The sequence below is a fragment of the Cherax quadricarinatus genome, chromosome 33, assembly GCF_038502225.1.
Source record: "Cherax quadricarinatus isolate ZL_2023a chromosome 33, ASM3850222v1, whole genome shotgun sequence".
NCBI classification, from domain to species: Eukaryota; Metazoa; Arthropoda; class Malacostraca; order Decapoda; family Parastacidae; genus Cherax; species Cherax quadricarinatus.
The window spans coordinates 34,200,275-34,219,800 of NC_091324.1; the positions used below are offsets into that span (position 1 = coordinate 34,200,275).

Sequence of the window (19,526 nt, forward strand, 5' to 3'; positions counted from 1 at the left end):
ACTTCTCTTCAGAATCTCCCAAGAGCACAGTGTCATCGGCAAAGAGCAGCTGTGACAACTCCCACTTTGTGTGTGATTCTTTATCTTTTAACTCCACGCCTCTTGCCAAGACCCTCGCATTTACTTCTCTTACAACCCCATCTATAAATATATTAAACAACCACGGTGACATCACACATCCTTGTCTAAGGCCTACTTTTACTGGGAAAAAATTTCCCTCTTTCCTACATACTCTAACTTGAGCCTCACTATCCTCGTAAAAACTCTTCACTGCTTTCAGTAACCTACCTCCTACACCATACACTTGCAACATCTGCCACATTGCCCCCCTATCCACCCTGTCATACGCCTTTTCCAAATCCATAAATGCCACAAAGACCTCTTTAGCCTTATCTAAATACTGTTCACTTATATGTTTCACTGTAAAGGTTATGGGTATTAAAAAGACAAACTGGAAACCAGAACCAGAGTCACTCATTGGGGGTGATGCCCAAAAGTGATACTGTGTTCAAAGGTCTGTGGGCATACATGGTCAGTTAAAGGTGCAGTGGGGAAAGGGGCCTGGATGCAAGGCATGAATATGAAAATACTTCTATCCATGACTGATGATTTTTTTTCTGAAAAAATAAAATGGGAGGAGAAAGAGGGGGTACCTCTGAGAAACAAGAAATTGTATACTTCTTCCAGATTCAAGAGCTCCCTTAATGCAGTCAGTAGAGCTGATTCTGTATGAAAACTATGCCCTACCTTACCTGTACACCAGGAACCCAAATACACCCAGGTGGCACCAACCAAGAATCAACCAAGCCAGGCTTGGCCAACAAGAAAAGCGAGCATCTGGAAACACTGGGAGACATATCCCTAGTAAAACCAAAAGGCTGCCTCCAGGAATACTTCCATCATGTAAGGACACATGAAGCAACCCACTGGAGCCCTGGAAGGTGGTCCAGCATATCTCCAGATAATCCAATTCACACAATCAACAACAACACCACTGAGACCCTCAATGGAATAGGATGGAAAACAATCCCTTTTCCATCTTCCTAGGAGCTGAAATTCACAAGAAAACAATATTCCCAAATAAAGAGACTGAATGAAGAGGGAAGGGGAGAGATGAATGGTATTTAGATTTAATCAACAAATGAGACAAAAGGTCTAATTTCTCAGATTAAAAGTCTCTGTCACATTACAAAGAGTCCACCCACAGAAGCAAGTTGCTAACTACAGACTACAGTTCAGTCAGCTCAACTTACAAGCAAGCAAAAACAAGGAATTAACAATCTCTGTGCACAGCAAATACACTGGGCTGTGAATATACTGTGCACAGCTATCACCATCTTGAGGGAGCCGGGGCCCACCCAGTACAGTGGAACCTCTACTTGTGAGGGCATTCACGTGCGAGGTTTTCCAAATATGAGCAGCCGATGGGTTGATTTTTTGCTTCCATACGCGAGCAAAATTTCCAAAAGCAAGCAGACCTCAAGGGAGGTTCCTTGACGCTGGTGAGGGGCTCTTGCTCTTCATCTAGGGAATTGTATCTCATTTGTTTGTTGGACTATCTTATTGAAACTTAGGCAATGTATGATGGAAAGAAGCTTCTTAACGTACACCAAAAATGAAAGAAATTGGAGCATAAATAATGGAGTTCACTTCTCAGCAATTAGCCACCCCTTAGCGGTATTTTCCTATGGATTTTATGGTTGTATTCTCGTTTTATTGGTTTCATTTGATAGAATGAAAGATATATTACAGAAATAGATATGATTTTGATTGCTTTCACGACAAAAAGTACCTTGAAATTGAGCTCAATGAGGGATAAATGCTCATTTGCTTGTCCATGTCGCCCAACATTCCTTGCCTGAGTCACCCGCTGGCATCCATGGATAGGTGACCAAGTTGCTGAATTACCTATTGTGAGTGTGACCTGCAAGGAGACTGCAGTGTAACACAAGGGTGCTATGGCGCTGCCGCCTCCACATACATAATGACATATTTTATTCATTCTAGAGTATATATATATCAAGTGTCTATGTTATTTATATTGTTTGTTATGTCATATTAAATGAACTGGGATAGATAAATAAGCCGTATAGATGATATTAGCGAAATTATTCAAGAAGTATTTTGTCCAGTCTCCAGACAAACTGTCGTCCACCGCCGACACCGCCCATACCAATACATGAATTACATATTTTATTTATTTTAGAGTATATATCAGGTTTTTATATTATTTATATTGTTTATGTCCTATTAGATCAAGTGAGACAGATAAATAAGCCATAAAGTTGATATTACAGTAATTATTGAAGTATGGAATTCCACTGGAACAGATTAATTGCATTTCAATTAATTTAAATGAGAAAAATTGACTCTGCAAACAAGCAAACCCAGCTGCAAGCAAGGTCATAGGACGGATTAAACTCACAAGTAGAGGTTCCACTGTACTTATATGACAGCAAAAACCATAACCCTCTCAAAGAGAATAGAGGAATTGTTTTCATAAGGGATACCACTTAAAACCATGCCACAGCACTGGTGATCACAAATTGAATGCATAAGTAAACACAATACCCATGATATACAGCCCCTGGATAATGGGAGGAATTGAGGGTTGATCCAGTTAAGTGCAAGGTGCCTCTGATTCTATGACTCAGAAGTCCTTTACTGGTGTTAATGCACCTCCTTTGAAGGAAGTGATCCCTAGAAGCACTGAGGATCACTTCCACTACTGGGGATCATTTCTACTACTAGGGATCACTTCCACTACTGTGGATCACTTCCACTACTGGGGATCACTTCCACCACTGTGGATTACTTCCACTACTGTGGATCACTTTCACTACTGGGGATCATTTCCACCACTGTGGATCACTTCTACTACTAGGGATCAGTTCCACCACTGTGGATCACTCCCACCACTGTGGATCACTTCTACCACTGGGGATCACTTCCACTTCTGGTGATCACTTCCACCACTGTGAATCACTTCCACCACTGAGGATCACTTCCACTACTAGGGATCACTTCCACCACTATGGATCACTTCTACCAGCAGGGATCACTTCCACTTCTGGTGATCACTTCCACCACTGTGGATCACTCCCACCACTGTGGATCACTTCCACCAACGTAGATCACTTCTACCACTGTGGATCATTTACACCACTGTGGATCACTTACACCACTGGGATCACACTTACACCACTGGGGATCACTTACACCACTGGGATCACTTACACCACTGGGGATCACTTACACCACTGGGGATCATTTACACCACTGGGATCACTTACACTACTGGGATAACACCAATGGGATCACTTACACCACTGGGGATAATGTAATACTTAAAAGAAATTATATCAACTGATTAATAACAAACTAATAATAATAATAATAATAATAATAATTATTATTATTATTATTATTATTATTATTATTATTATTATCTTTTGGAAAATGCAAAACCCATAATTGTTAAACAGCACTTGGGAAGTGGGAAGGGTAATGAGGTTTGATCCAAGTGGGTAACTCAAGGACCTAAAGTCCATTATCAGCATCAAGAAAAGTGCTCATGAAGGGGAGTCTTTTACTGAGTGAACTCTCATGTGTTGTGTTAGATTGGACTTTTGTGAAAAAAATTTTGAACACTGTGAACACTGAAATGGTTTCTCTTGTGTATGAACTTTCATATGTGTCATCAGATTTGATTTTTGTGAAAAGCCTTTTGAACACTCTGAACAATGAAATGGTTTTTCTTTTGTATGAACTTTTATGTGTTTCACTAGGTTTGATTTTTGCGAAAAGCCTTTTGAGCACTCCAAACATTGAAATGGTTTTTCATTTGTATGAACTCTCATATGCTGTATTAGATTTGATTTCTGTAAGAAGCCTTTTAAACACTCTGAACACTGATATGGCTTTTTTTCTGAATGAACACTTGTGTGTTTTATTAAATTTGATTTACATGAAAAGTCCTTTGAACACTCTGAACACTGATATGGTTTTTCTTGTGAGTGAACTTTCATGTGTTGTATTAGATACGATTTACATTTATAGTTTTTTAAACACTGACGACACTGATATGGTTTTTCTTGTGAATGAACTCTCATGTGTTGTATCAGATTTGAGTGCTGTGAAAAGTTCTTTAAACACTCTGAACACCGAAATCTTTTTTCTTGTGAATGAACTCCCATGTGTTGTATTAGATATTTTTCTTTAGCAAAGTCTTTTAAACACTCTGAACACTGATATGTGTTGTCTCTTGAGGGAACTTTTATGCACTGCGTCATGTTACTCATGTCAGAAGTCGCTTAGTTAATGAATACTGATATAATTTTTTTGCTTTTTGAACTCTTGCATATTGTCTACCAAAATTTCTAACTAAAGAATATTGTGGAAAAAATTTAAATACAATATAATCAAATGATGTCTCATTATTATTTCTTGTTTATTCACGAAATTACCAAATGTTCAGGAAAAAGATGCTTAAAAAATCTTAAAGAATATAATTTAACTATACATTAGAAATTAGTTCCCAAATTACATTGCACATTAGAGTGTGTAAGATACACTATTTTGCAATTAGTGTGCTCATTTTTGAATGCATTAGCATTCATAAATGAACGTTGTCGTGGAAAATGCCTTAATAATTCACTGGTGTATTAAGAGTATTTTTTCCTTTTATATAAAATGTAAATAATCAAGTACTCAACATTTTATTTCTTAAATAACATTCCATTTAATGTTTTACGTCTGTTAGTGTTTGTATGATTAATAACAACACACAATATCAACATATAGGTATATACATTTACAACAGTATACACTCTTAAACTCTGCATCATATACTAGTACCTCATAACAGTGTCCACAACATACTAGTAAATTTAATACATAAAGCCTTTAAATCTACTGAGCAGCAAAAATTGGCCTAGACATGAAAAGAACGTGTTTGTGATGTGCATGTGAGCAGTATGAGAAGAATTCTGCCACACAGGGTATGATGTTTCTCAGTAAAACAGAGATCTGGGAGTTTTTCTTTTTTCTGGTTTTTCATGGGCAGACTAACTAGTGATGTGGAGAATATTTAGGTCAGTTTAAAGACAAGCAATGGCATATATAGACCTTAAAGAGGCAGTAATGATTGATATTTGGGAGTTTTTCTGTGAAATGGCTGGGGCCTCCCTCCCAGTCTGTTGTATGGTATTTAGCTAGGTCTGCATCAATTACTTGGGCAGCCTAAACCATAACCAAGATTTTCTTGGTTATGTTCAATTAGCTGAGAAAATAGGAAAAAAAACATTAATTTTATGTGTGATGATGGATTATAATGAAGGGCAAGTGTTAGATAACAGAAAACTGGGAATGTAATTACTGATAAAAGGATAAAGTCGCTCTAGAGGCAGGAATGCTTAGGATTTGTTGTAAATATTGCAAAATGTGCTAAATTTCCAAATTCCAAGTGTTTAATGGGGTTGAAGGAGAAATTTTTTGCAATCAGATTATAATATGTAAGGTATACATACTAGGAAAATGGCTGAACACTGCAATTAGCCTAAAACAAGCCTTAAGCTAGAGGAAATTGCTACTGTTATTTTGCCCAACTTCTAGTCAGCATAATTCTGTATTACATCAAATTTGACAGCTAAGCATCATTGTCTTTAGAAAAAAAAATCTCTACCTTTTCAGAATATAAAATAAGATTAATATTTCTTCAAAATTGCTGACACAGAAAGGTCTTTCAATCTGAGGGTTTAGACAGTTTAAGTGTTAACAACAGTTTAAGTGTTAACAGTTTAAGTGTTAACAGTTTAAGTGTTAACATAACACTTCCGAGGCACATAAATATATAGTAGGATAATGATAGTAAAAAACAATGTTGAAATATAAGATTAATCATAAATATTTTCTATGATGTCAGTAAGTTACTAAAGACATTTACTAATTATGAGGATGATAGCAGGAAGGAATAAAGATAAAATATTTGAACTGCAGTACAGGTGGGGTTAGAACCCATGGCAGACATTTGCAAAATCTCCAGGCCAGTGTGTAATGTTTGTTTTGAATTGTGTTATGATTTTGTGAGTCATAAAATATTTCAAATAGAGAGGGTAATAGAGATTATTACAATAACCTGCTCACAGTCATTACTTGAAGTACAGAAAGTAATATAGATGATATATTACAATATTCTTCCAACAGTCAATAAATACAGTTGCTAAATCTTATAGTCATGTGTACTAAATATAAGAAAACTGTTTATAAGATACAAGATATTCAGTTGCCTTTGTTATTACTGCTCCATAATGATTAAAAGAAAATGAGTTTTTAGAATACTAAAAAAAAAATTACAAAATAAATTTAAAGACTTTGTTAAAGTCTTACAACAACACTAACCAAATATTTATTTAAGCTAAGAAGCTGTTAAGAGTAATAAATTTGAGTGCAATATATGTTAGTAATACATGTACAGTGATATATCAATATAAGTAGAGTATTATGGCAAGTGAACTTATGCTCACTGGTTGTTGAAGGTGTAGTTGTAATTGTCAGAAAAATAAGGTGAGCATCAAGTCAGGATGAACTCACAGTAACGTAGAGTCAGCATTACCACAATGAACACAGTTTCTGTAGTGTATTTATCACACCATTTTCATGGTACTGGATGACACTAAGTATAATTCTTCCGTTGAGATGAACTGGAAAAGGAAAAAATGCAAAATTAATAAAAAACTGTAAATTAATTAATTATAATGTTATTAAAGATGCAATGTGTTCTCAATCAGTTTTCAACCAAACGTGTAGATGATTAAGACCCATGCAACACCTGGGTATTTAGCTATATTTAAGAAATGAAAATGAAATAAATACAGTACGTATTTTACAGCGAATTAGATGCTGTGGTGTTGAGGACACGCCACTCCTCAATTCTGACTGGCTTAATTTTGGAAAAAAGATAGACAGCATCCATGAAAATAACATTATAATAAACCTGAGGCATTAGATGCTCATGGGTCATTCTGCAGTTGTTTACCACTGTCACAGCTGATTAACAGCACTGCCAAACAAAATTTTCAAATATTCGGGCTATTAGAATTTTTGTTTTTTTGCAATAGAATTGTAAAAGATTCATTGATGAATGCTTACTGTGGAAACTGTTTTATTTCATTCATTATTTATAGCAAAATTGCAGTAAATAGGCCAACAAGTTACTTGCAACTTATTTAAGGAAAACGGGGCAAGCACATTACTTAGGGCAAATATTTGCTTTTTATTTTTTTGAGGGGGATTCTTGCTATTTATGTGTGGTGTGAATATAATGCAGAAAATTCGTAGTTTGGAAGTTAGGAGGAGGTGCGGGATTGCCAAAACTGTTGTCCGGAGGGCTGAGGAAGGATTGTTGAGGTGGTTCGGACATGTAGAGAGAATGGAGCGAAACAGAATGACTTCAAGAGTGTATCAGTCTGTAGTGGAAGGAAGGTGGGGTAGGGGTCGGCCTAGGAAAGGTTGGAGGGAGGGGGTAAAGGAGGTTTTGCGTGCGAGGGGCTTGGACTTCCAGTGGGCATCCATAAGCGTGTTTGATAGGATTGAATGGAGACAAATGGCTTTTAATACTTGACATGCTGTTGGAGTGTGAGCAAAGTAACATTTATGAAGGGATTCAGGGAAACCGGCAGGCCGGACTTGAGAGTCTGCACTCTGAAGGAGGGGTGTTAATGTTGCAGTTTTATAACTGTAGTGTAAAGCACCCTTCTGGCAAGACAGTGATGGAGTGAATGATGGTGAAAGTTTTTCTTTTTCCGGCCACCCTGCCTTGGTGGGAATCGGCCAGTGTGATAATATAATAACAAAAGAAGTGTTATTCGATATTTCTGCAATTACCACAAAGCTAACAGAGGGAAAATTCTTAGGAATCCACCTTGATAATGGACTCAAATTTCATACACATATACAACAAATTTCTAAGAAAATTTCCAAGACTGTAGGCATACTATCGAAGATACAGTACTATGTTCCACAGTCAGCCCTCCTGGCCCTATATCACTCTCTTATTTACCCCTATCTCACCTATGGAATTTGTGCATGGGGCTCAACAACAATTAACTTAACTCTGATATTAACCCTCCACTCAAACATCTCCTTGCCAACCTCAACAGAACACATGACCATAACACAAGACACAGATCACTCTTTGATGTTCCTCGTGTCCATCTCACGCTATGCAAAAACTCAATGCACATAAAAGGCCCTAAAATCTGGAATTCATTACCTGTAAATATAAAAGAAACACTACCTGTTTATAAATTCAAGTCTCTTCTCAAAGATCACTTACTCACCCAAAACGAAATAAATACTGAATAACTGAACCTTATAAATTGTATATCTTAAATGTTTCTCACAATTATATCACATAAATGTTAAACCTAAAACCCAATCTAACTTTATTATTTTTTAAATACACTACCTAACAGAATACTCCATACGACTGAATGTACAACAATGCATGCAACCAAATGACCTGTCTTTGTAATACTCACTTGTGCTTTATAGTTATCTGTTTACATTGATGTTTTATCACTGATTTCATCATTGCTTAGTTAATCTTAAGTTAATTTTAAGCCAGCCCGTAATGCTATGCATAGTATAAGTGGCTTTGGCATGCTGCTCTTATCTGTATTTTTTTGTACCTCTGTATGAGTGCTCAAATTGTTAATAAATAAATAAATAAATAAATAAATAAATAAATAAACAGTTTTTCTATTGGTAGTGGGTCCGAGAGAGAGCGTAAAATTATAATATTTGCTGTAGACTCCAGTATGTACTATCAGCCACCACACCTCACTACAAGTAGCAGGAAAACTCATCATTTGTAATACCTATATATAATGAACTGATGGGGTACAACAGCCTTGATTCTCTCATAAGAATTGATCACTTTTATGTGGAGGAACAAAATGAGTTAATCCTGTATATAAATAAAAATAAGTTCAGTTATAAAACAACACACATAATTACAATAATTATATGGGAAAAACAAAGTATTAATGCATTAATTCATTTCAGCAGCAGCAGCAGCAGTGGCAACGGCATACAAGCTCTGTTATTTTTTACCAGCCAGAACCCATCAATGCTCCTATGATGGCCTAATTGCAAGTACTGTATAACTGAACTAACCCAAGTAGAACCCAAAATGACCCAAGAATACCAACAGTAATACCTACAACTCGAGAAATTGATGATCAAAGGAAGACTGCCCTTCAGACTCAAAGCACAGACCTGCTGCCAGATGAACACTCATTCCATGCTCTGAACAAATAAAACTTCTTCATCATAACTACAACTCCAGTACTACTATGACATCAAATCACAGAAGAAACAACAACAAAAACAGCAAGAAAGCACCAAGAAATCAACTATTCAACTTGTCCACCCAGCAGGACACCAGTGCTTCCACCCCCTTCACCACCACCCAGGGCAACGCATCAACAACAACACCAAGCATGGCCAATTCCCCCTCAAACTCCTCTTCCTTCACAGGATTCAGCCCAACATATACTCTCCCAGGTATGACCAACAATCCTGACACTCTCAAGTCATACATCACCACCCTAACTACAGATATGTAAAACAGGTCCTCCATCACAAATCCAGCATCATTGGGACTGTAGTGTGCCGGTTTACTGAGTTTGCCGGATTACAGAGTGATTAGGTTAGAATACACTTAATAAAATTAACCAACGTGACTTACACAAAGTTCATTGAACATCGGCAAAACTCGAACATTTCCACTATTTTGAGCTCAATTTCAAGGTACTTTTCATCATGAAACCAATCAAAATAATATCTGTTTCTGTAATGTATCTTCCATTCTATCAAATGAGACCAAAAAAAACGAGAATACAACCATAAAAACCATACGAAAATATACCATAAAGAGGTGGCTAATGTCTGACTTTTTAGGGTTATCCCAGGTTCTCTATACATATGCTGCTATGTATAATAATCTATGTAACTGTATTTGTGTATACCTCAATAAACTTGCTTATTTACTTCTATTCGTTGAATGAGTACAAGAAACCGCCCACTCAAATATTTCAACTACCCAATAAAATGGCCAGGAATTGGCAATTTGACCAATTTCACACAAATTTCAGCAGATGCCAATTTCAAAATAGGGTTCAGAATAAACAATACAGACATTCCTGGCACTAAAATAACATTTTCTCTGTTCATTAGTCATGGTTCCAGGCCCCTCTTATATTACTCTTGCTTACCATTTGAAATTTTTATTCACACAAAAAATAGATTAACTGTTATGCAGACTACTGTATTATTGTAATAAGAGTGTAAATAATGTCAACCCATTCTTGACTGTGTATTGGAATTTGGACTGGCAGGCGGACAGGTATTGGACAGTTTACTCCTGAATATCGCTAAAGAATAGAACATTTCCACTACTGTGAGTGCAATTTCAAGGTACTTTTTGTCATGAAAGCAATCAAAATCATATCAGTTTCTGTAATATATCTTCCATTCTATCAAATGAGACCAGAAATACGAGAATACAACCACAAAAAATATACAAAAATATACCGCTATGGGGCCGCTAATGGATAAGAAGTGAACTCCATTATTTATGGTCTTATTTCTTTCATTTTTGGTGTCTGTTAAGAAGCATCATTCCAACATACATTGCCCAAGTTTCAATAAGACAGCCCAACAAACAACTGAGAGAAATAATAATAACAACAATATTAATAATAATAATAATAATAATAATAATAATAATATTAATAATAATAATATCTTTATTTACTTCAAGTATATGTACATGGCATACAGGCCTAGCTGACATCAGTGGCATACTACTACATAGAAAGCCACTTGTTGTGCCAAGCATTTCAGGCAAATTAGGTCAGTGTCCCAGGATAACACCCACACCAGTCCACTAACACCCAGGTATCCGTTTACTGATGGGTGAACATAGACAACAGGTGTAAAGAAACACCCAATGTTTCTACCCTGCCCAAGCCAGGTACTAGAAATAAGCCACTTTGTCTAACTTCTTTGGGTTACCCTAGGTTCTCTACACATATGCTGCTATATGTGATAATCTATGTAGAGAAAATAGCTTTTTTGCTTCAGTTTAATGGTGCAGTGTATATCATAGTTAGCCCTGTGCGATACTCTGTTTTCTCTAATATAAGCCCCCAAGACAGGGATAGGAGAATGGTACTTGTATCCCATGTCCTCTTCATACCTCCATCAAACTGCTCGGTTTTGTGCCATATATTATTCATTCTGGAGTATTTAACATGTTTGTATGTTATTTATATTGTTTATTATGTCATGTTAGATTAAGTGTGATAGGCAAATAAGCTGTAGTGTTGATATTAGCATAATAATAAAGCATAGTCCCCTGCATCATGAGACTGAGCTCATGGCAACTGACAGTGGCTTCAAAGCCACCTTATTTTTAACAAACAGCATACTGTGTAGGGGCTTTACACAATGAGAAGCATTTCTTTTATTCGTTGGAACCATGGCTAGGGCTAAAAGTAAGCAGGTTATAAAAATAAATGGAGAAAAAGAAACTGGAATGACTTATGCAGCAAGTAGTGCCACCAAACAGTAGCAGCAGGTTGGTGTGGCAACCCTGGAAATTTTAAATTATGCTAGCCGAAATTAGTGCCGAATAACTGAAGGAACCAAATAACTGACTGCCGGATTTGTGATGATGGACCTGTATGTAGTTTCGCACTTAAAACACGAATTTACGTTCAACATTAACGAAACATGAATCCAAGTTAACCCACCTTGAAAAGGAACATCCTCAGCCTTGAACAGCAGTTGACAATAGCTGGAATGACTGATTTTGGCAAGACCCTCCAAAGAGTTAAAGCTAGCCACACACAACAAATAACATCCCTAAACACAATGGTTGAGGATGCGGTTAAGGACTAGAAAAACAACATGGATACCCAGTTGAATGAATACTTTGCTTACCAAGACAATAAAACAGAGCAAGAAAAGTTATCGGACTCAGTAATAATTAGCAGTTCACTCTTTCCTAGTGAAATAAACTGAACCAACTGCAAAGACACTACTATTCTGATCATAAAAGACCAACTAAAGGTTATAGTACCAGTAACAGATATAAAGGAAACGCAGTTACTAAGGAAACAAGGTTCAAAACAAAGTGTTATACAGTGGACCCTCGACCAACAATATTAATCCGTTCCAGAAAGCTTATCTTTAGACGAATTTATCGTTAGTTGAATTAATTTTCCCCACAAGAAATAATGGAAATCCAATTAATCTGTTCCAGACACCCAAAAGTATGAATTTTTTTTTTTCACATGAAATAAACATTTTCCTACACAGAAAAAGGATACATGCACAATAAATACTGTACTAAATGAAGAATAAATGACACTTACCTTTATTGAAGATGTAGTGATGAGATGGGAGGAGGGGAGATGGTGTACAATAATAATATTGTTTGGAAGGGGAATCCCCTTCCATAAGGACTTCAGGTACCAATTCCTTTTCCGGGGTTACTTCCCTTCTTTTTTTAATGCCACTGGGAACAATTTGAGAGTCACTGGACCTCTGTCACACCAAAAATCTGTCCATAGAGCTCTGTACCTCATGTTCCCTAAAGATTTTCCTAAAATGGGCCACAACATTGTTATTGTAAAAGTCACCAGCACGGCTTGCAATAGCTGTGTCAGGGTGATTTTCATCCATAAAGGTTTGCACATCAACCCACTTTACATAACTTTCCTTAATCGTTGAAGAAGGCAACTTCTTCCATCTCTCTCTCCCCTCCTCTGAAGCAAGTTCCTCAGTTGTGGTCTCTTGCTGTTGCAGATGCTCTTGCAGCTCATCAGTGGTTAGTTCTTCATTGTTGTCCTCCACCAACTCTTCCACATCCTCCCCACTAACCTCCAACCCCATGTACTTCCCCAGTGCGACAATAGATTCCACAACTGGCATAGGCTCCTGGGGGTTAGCCTCAAACCCTTCAAAATCCCTCTCTTGTACACATTGTGGCCACAATTTCTTCCAAGCAGAGTTCAAGGTCCTGTTAGTCACTCCCTCCCAAGCCTTACCTATAAGGTTCATGCAATTGAGGATACTAAAGTGATCTTTCCAAAAGTCTCTTAGGGTCAATTGAGTGTCCGAGGTCACTTCAGAGCACTTTTGAAACATTGCTTTGGTGTACAGTTTTTTGAAATTTGAATGACCTGCTGGTTCATGGGCTGGAGGAGAGGAGTGGTATTAGGAGGCAAGAACTTGACTTTGATAAAACTCAAGTCTCTCTCAATTCACTCTGGAAAGTCTGAAGGATGAGCAGGAGCATTGTATAATACAGTGGAACCTCAAAAATCGAACTTAATCTGTTCCAGGAGCTAGTTCTAAATTCGGAAAGTCTGAAATTCGAAGCAATATTTCCCATAAGAAATAATGGAAATACAATTAATCCATTCCAGAAACCCAAAAATGTTCACACAAAAAATACATTTTATAGAGATTAATTACAGTTTTACATACAACAAATACTATAGTTTTTAATTATGTATAGTAATACATATAAAATAACATTTTTACTTACCTTTATTGAAGATTGGTGATGGCATCTGGAAGATAGGGAGGAGGAGAGAGGGAGTTGGGGTTAGTGTTTGGAAGGAGAATCCCCCTCCCATGTATCAGAAACCTTTCCTATGAGGATAGACTAAGGGCCCTGAAACTGCACTCTCTAGAAAGACGTAGAATTAGGGGGGATATGATTGAGGTGTATAAATGGAAGACAGGAATAAATAAAGGGGATGTAAATAGTGTACTGAAAATATCTAGCCTAGACAGGACTCGCAGCAATGGTTTTAAGTTGGAAAAATTCAGATTCAGGAAGGATATAGGAAAGTACTGGTTTGGTAATAGAGTTGTGGATGAGTGGAACAAACTCCCAAGTACCATTATAGAGGCCAGAACGTTGTGTAGCTTTAAAAATAGGTTGGATAAATACATGAGTGGATGTGGGTGGGTGTGAGTTGGACCTCATAGCTTGTGCTACCAGGTCGGTTGCCGTGTTCCTCCCTTAAGTCAATGTGACCTGACCTGACTAGGTTGGGTGCATTGGCTTAAGCCGGTAGGAGACTTGGACCTGCCTCGCATGGGCCAGTAGGCCTTCTGCAGTGTTCCTTCGTTCTTATGTTCTTATGTTCTTATGAGGACTTCAGGTAAAGCCCTCTCTGGGGTTACTTCCCTTCTCTGTCTTTTAATGCCACTAGGACCAGCTTGAAAGTCACTGGACCCCTGTCTCACTAAATAACTGTCCATAGTCCTCTGTTTCTGGCGCCTCTTTAACATTTCCCTAAAATGGGACATGGTTCTGTCACTGAACTTGTTGCAAAGATGGCTTGTTTCAGCTTGCTCAGGGTGGTACTTCTGCACAAACATTTGAACATCATTCCACTTGGCACAAATCTCCTTAATCTTTGAAGAAGGCACCTCATCCACTCCCTATATTAACACCTTTCGCAACATCAGCTTCCTTGATCTGTTCTTTCTTTGACAGGATAGAACCGATGGTCGGCTTGTTTTTCCCATACATCCCGGCAAGCTCAACAAGTCTCACACCACTCTCATACTTCTGTATTATTTCCTTCTTCACATCTATGGTGTTTCTCACTTTCTTTACCACAGGGGTACCACTAGCAAGTTTCTTTAGGCCAATGGCAGCTTATTTCAGTCCCACAAGCACTAAACACAACGAAATCATAAAATGCGTGAATGAGAGCGCAGGTTAGTGTTCACTCAAGCATAAACAAAGCTAGACTGCTCACGGCGCCTGCGCGGGGACGTGGACAGAGCAGGTGGTAGACAGGTCCTGTACCCAGCGGTCCGAAAATAGGGGCGCGTTCGATAATAGGGACACAGTTTGTCCGAAAAAATGGTCCTATTCAATTTTTGAGGTTCCACTGTACCAGGAGGCACTTGAGGTCCAGTTTATTTTCCAGGAGGTAATTTTTCACAGTGGGGCCAAACACATAATAAAACCAATCACAGAAAATGTCCCTAGTGACCCATGCCTTACTGTTTGCCCTCCACATCACACACAAATTAGCCTTGACGACATTGTTTTTCTTGAACACTCTGGGAGTCTCAGAGTGATACACTAGTTGAGGCTTCACTCTGCAATCCTCACTAGCATTACTGCACAACATGAGAGTTACCCTGTCTTTCATAGGCTTGTGTCCTGGCAGTGCTTTTTCCTCTTGTGTAATGTAGGTCCTGTTTGGCATTTTCTTCCAAAACAGGCCTGTTTCGTCACAATTAAACACTTGTTGGGGTTTTAATTTTTCAGTGTCTATGTACTCCTTGAATTCCTGCACATATTTTTCAGCCGCTTTTTGGTCCACACTGGCAGCCTCACCATGCCTTACCACACTGTGTATGCCACTATGATTCTTAAATCTCAAACCAATAAATAACAAAAAGGCACAATACCGTGACTGGAACGATACACAAATAACCCGCACATAAAAGACAGAAGCTTACGATGACGTTTCGGTCCGACTTGGACCATTGACAAAGTCACACTAACAGAGGAGGAGCAGGACGGCTATATACCTCCACCTCTTCCTGCCTATATATAGCCGTCCTGCTCCTCCTCTGTTAGTGTGACTTTGTCAATGGTCCAAGTCGGACCGAAACGTCGTCGTAAGCTTCTCTCTTTTATGTGCGGGTTATTTGTGTATCTCAAACCAACCTTTGCTGGCCTTGAATTTAATAACATCACCACTAGCTGCAGGCATTTTTTTAATTAAATTGTCATGAAACTGCCTTGCCTTTTCACATATGACTGATTGAAAGATACTACTTCCTGATATCTGTTTTTTGTTTATCCACAAAAACAACAGTCTCTCAACATCTTCGAGTACTTGCAATCTCTGTTTCAAAAACATACTTGCACCGTATGCAACAAGAACTTCCTTGATTGCCTTTCTGTTGGCCAAGATAGTAGCGATGGTTGATTGGGGTTTGTTATACAACCTGGCCAGCTCGGAGACACGTACTCCACTCTCATACTTGCAATTATCTCTTTCTTCAATTCAATTGTAATTCTCACCCTTTTTACCACAGGGTTGGCACTAGAAACTTACTTTGGGCCCATGGCCACTTATTTAGCAGTTACAAGTACTAAAAACACTGGAATAATACAAAATGTACTGAATGTGCGTGTGGAAGCGACTACACTGGTTTGTAAACACTGGTACACTAACTGTGAAGGCAGGGTAGCTGAGGCGTGCTCAGGCCAGACAGACACGTGGACGCGTTCGGGCCGAATGATGTTGGTTGAGTTTTTCATCGTTGGTCGGGTCAAAATTTTTATGCTAAAATGCTTCGTTAGGCGATTTTTTCATTAGACAATGCCTTCGTTGGTCGGGGGTCCACTGTATTTCATGTGAAAAAAAAAAATTTAATACTTTTGGGTGTCTGGAACGGATTAATTGGATTTCCATTATTTCTTACGGGGAAAATTAAATCGGATAATGATAAAATCGGTTAAGGACAAGCACTCTGGAACAGATTAAAATCGTTAACTGAGGGTCCACTGTATTTCTGTTACATTTGTAATCTTAAGCGGCAAAAACAACATAATACATCACAACAATGAACTACAACTACATATTCACTTTTATTTTTGTAAGATGTGGAGGCCTAAAAAAAATTTGTTTGGCTTTTTGGGGGCTCCCAGGAACGTAACCCTATTTTTCCCGTAAGTTCTTCAGTTCATCTCACACAATTTTTTACCTAACACGGCATTTTCAGGAATGTAACTACCGTGCTAAATGACAGTCTACTGTATTTCAAATCCTACCTTACTAACAGACATCAGCACATCTTTATTAACCCCATGACTGTTGCAACCCTCAATCATGGGGTGTCTCCTGGTGTTGCAAAATTTCAAAAAAAAAAAAAAAAAAAATATTTTTTCTTATGAAATGATAATATTTTCCCGATTGTAATGACACCAATAAAACGAAATTTGATGGAAAACTGACAGAATTACGCTCTCGCGAAGTTAGCAACCTCGGCGATATTTACAAATCGGCGATTTCGCCCACTTTGAGCCCTATTTTCGGCTAATTTGATTGTTCCAGTCAATCAAACACATAGCTATTTCTTTAGAACTCCATTTTTTTGTTGATTGAGTACAAGAAACTGCCCATTTACCGATTTCAACTACCCAATAACATGGTCAGAAATTTGCAATTTAGCCAATTTCACAAAAATTAAAAAATGTGACAATTTCAAAATAAGGTCCAGAATAAACAATGCAGATATTCCTGGCTCTAAAATTATATTTTCCTTTGTTCATAAGCCACGTCTCCAGGCCCCTCTGATATTACTCTTGCTTTCTATTTTGAATTTTTATTCAAACAAAAAAATAGATTTACTGGTATGCAGACTACTGCAATACTATAATAATTGTACAAAAAATGTCAACCCATTCATGACTGCATATTAGAATGGCTAGTTGTACATTTATTGGACAATGACATCATTTGTTTACTTTTGAACATCGGCAAAAATCAAACATTTCCCCTACTTTGATCTCTATTTCCAGGTACTTTTTATATTAAAACCAATCAAAATCACCTCTATTTCTATAATATGTTTTCCATTCTATCAAATGAGACCAAGAAAACGAGAATACAACCATAAATACTATATGAAAATAGACCACAAATTCGGCATTTTAATTAAAAAAACCTGTCAGAGTTTTTTTTTCTCATTATGCACTGCGTGCTCTAGGATTTCTTTTATATGGTGCACACTGACCACACAGACCCATTCTCTCATATGTGGGCGTACCAGCTTTCCCTTGCTTGATTTGAAGCCGCTAGAATTTACGTCAAACACGGTACCTCGTAAGACATATATACGGCCGAAACAGTCAAAGGGTTAAGGGCACAACCTCATCAACAAGACCAATGGATACTGGAGTGCCCCAGGGAAGTGTCCCTGGTCCCCTGTTCTTCCTCTTATATATCAATGATCTTCCTAATGTATTACAACACCTGAAACCAATTCTCTTTGCTGACGACACAGATGACATGACTTATGTCACCTCCCACCATAATCTTGCCTCACTCAGCACTATTGTTAATGAAGAGCTAGTAAAAATATCAACCTGGATGACTGCCAATAAACTTACACTTAATACTGACAAAACCTTCTATATTATGTTTGGGAACAGAGTAGGTGCTGCACAACTGAACATTATGACTGACAACACTGTTGTTGCTTAACATAATGATGACAATCCCTACGTCTGCACCTTAACAGCAACGTGAAATTCAACACCCCTATCCAACACATAACAAAAAAAAAAAAAACATTCAAAACAGTTGGAATCCTCTCCAAGATATACTACTACATACCACAATCAGCCCTACTCACACTGTACTATACACTCATCTATCCCTACCTTACCTATGCTATCTGTGCCTGGGGATCAACAGCAGCAACCCACCTAAAGCCAAATATCACCCAACAAAAAGCTGCATTAAGAATTATCATGCAATCTAATGCTAGGCAACACCCTCCTCCCCCACTCTCCAAAGACCTAAACTTACTCACCGAACAGAACATTCACACCTAGTACTGTGCAACCTACATTTACAGAACCATAAATTCTAATATTAACTCTGAATTAAAACACTTTCATGATAGCTGCAATAGGACCAATAGACACAATACCAGAAACAAAAAACTCTATGACATTCCCTGTGTCTGGTAAAATCTCTACAAAAATTCAATGTACATAAAAGGTCCTAAAATCTGGAACTCCCTGCCAGAAAACTCTAGAACTGCAGACTCAACCACCATCTTCAAAAACTACCATTAAAAAACACCTTATCTCCTTAACACACCCCATCATCAGCTAACTATATAAAAACCACCTATTTTTTTTTTTTTTTTGTATTATGCACACATCCAAAACAAATTAGATTTACTCTCGATATCTGTGATTCCTCCTAATTTAAATTACTCGCCCAAATGACTGTAAACATAAAATTCCTAATAAAGCTTCTGCCTAATAAATCTTAAGTTACCCCTATGGTTGCCTAAAACACTCTCTCAATATAGTGAACCATCCCTTTCATCTTTAATTCGTTCCAGAGAGTCCGGAGAAATGGGAAATCGATGAAAACTGAAACCATTTTCCAAATAAGAAATAATGTAACTCCAGTTAATCCATTCCAGTCACCCAACACTATTAACAAAAAAAAATTTGTTTATACATTACATATAGATTAACATACAGAAAAGAATAAGAAATCAAGTATAAAACAATAATAACATGATACTTACCTTTATTGAAGGCTCTTGTTGGTGTATGGAACACAGGAGGAGGGGAGAGGATGGAGAAGTTACACTATTGTTTGGAAGGGGAATCCCCTTCCATAAAGAGAGCTAATGCAGCTCTACCCTCTACCACAATCACT

The 19,526-nt window shown here is 37.7% G+C and overlaps 1 long non-coding RNA gene across 1 annotated transcript in view; it reads right to left on the reverse strand.

The window, feature by feature from the left end:
• Nucleotides 1-3,575: 3,575 nt before the first annotated feature.
• The window catches only part of LOC138853565 (uncharacterized), a 40,377-nt gene continuing 24,426 nt past the window's right edge, over nucleotides 3,576-19,526 (reverse strand). Inside the window, exon 2 of the long non-coding RNA XR_011392736.1 lies at nucleotides 3,576-6,701. This is a non-coding gene — a long non-coding RNA (uncharacterized lncRNA). The remainder of the gene's footprint in view (nucleotides 6,702-19,526) is intronic.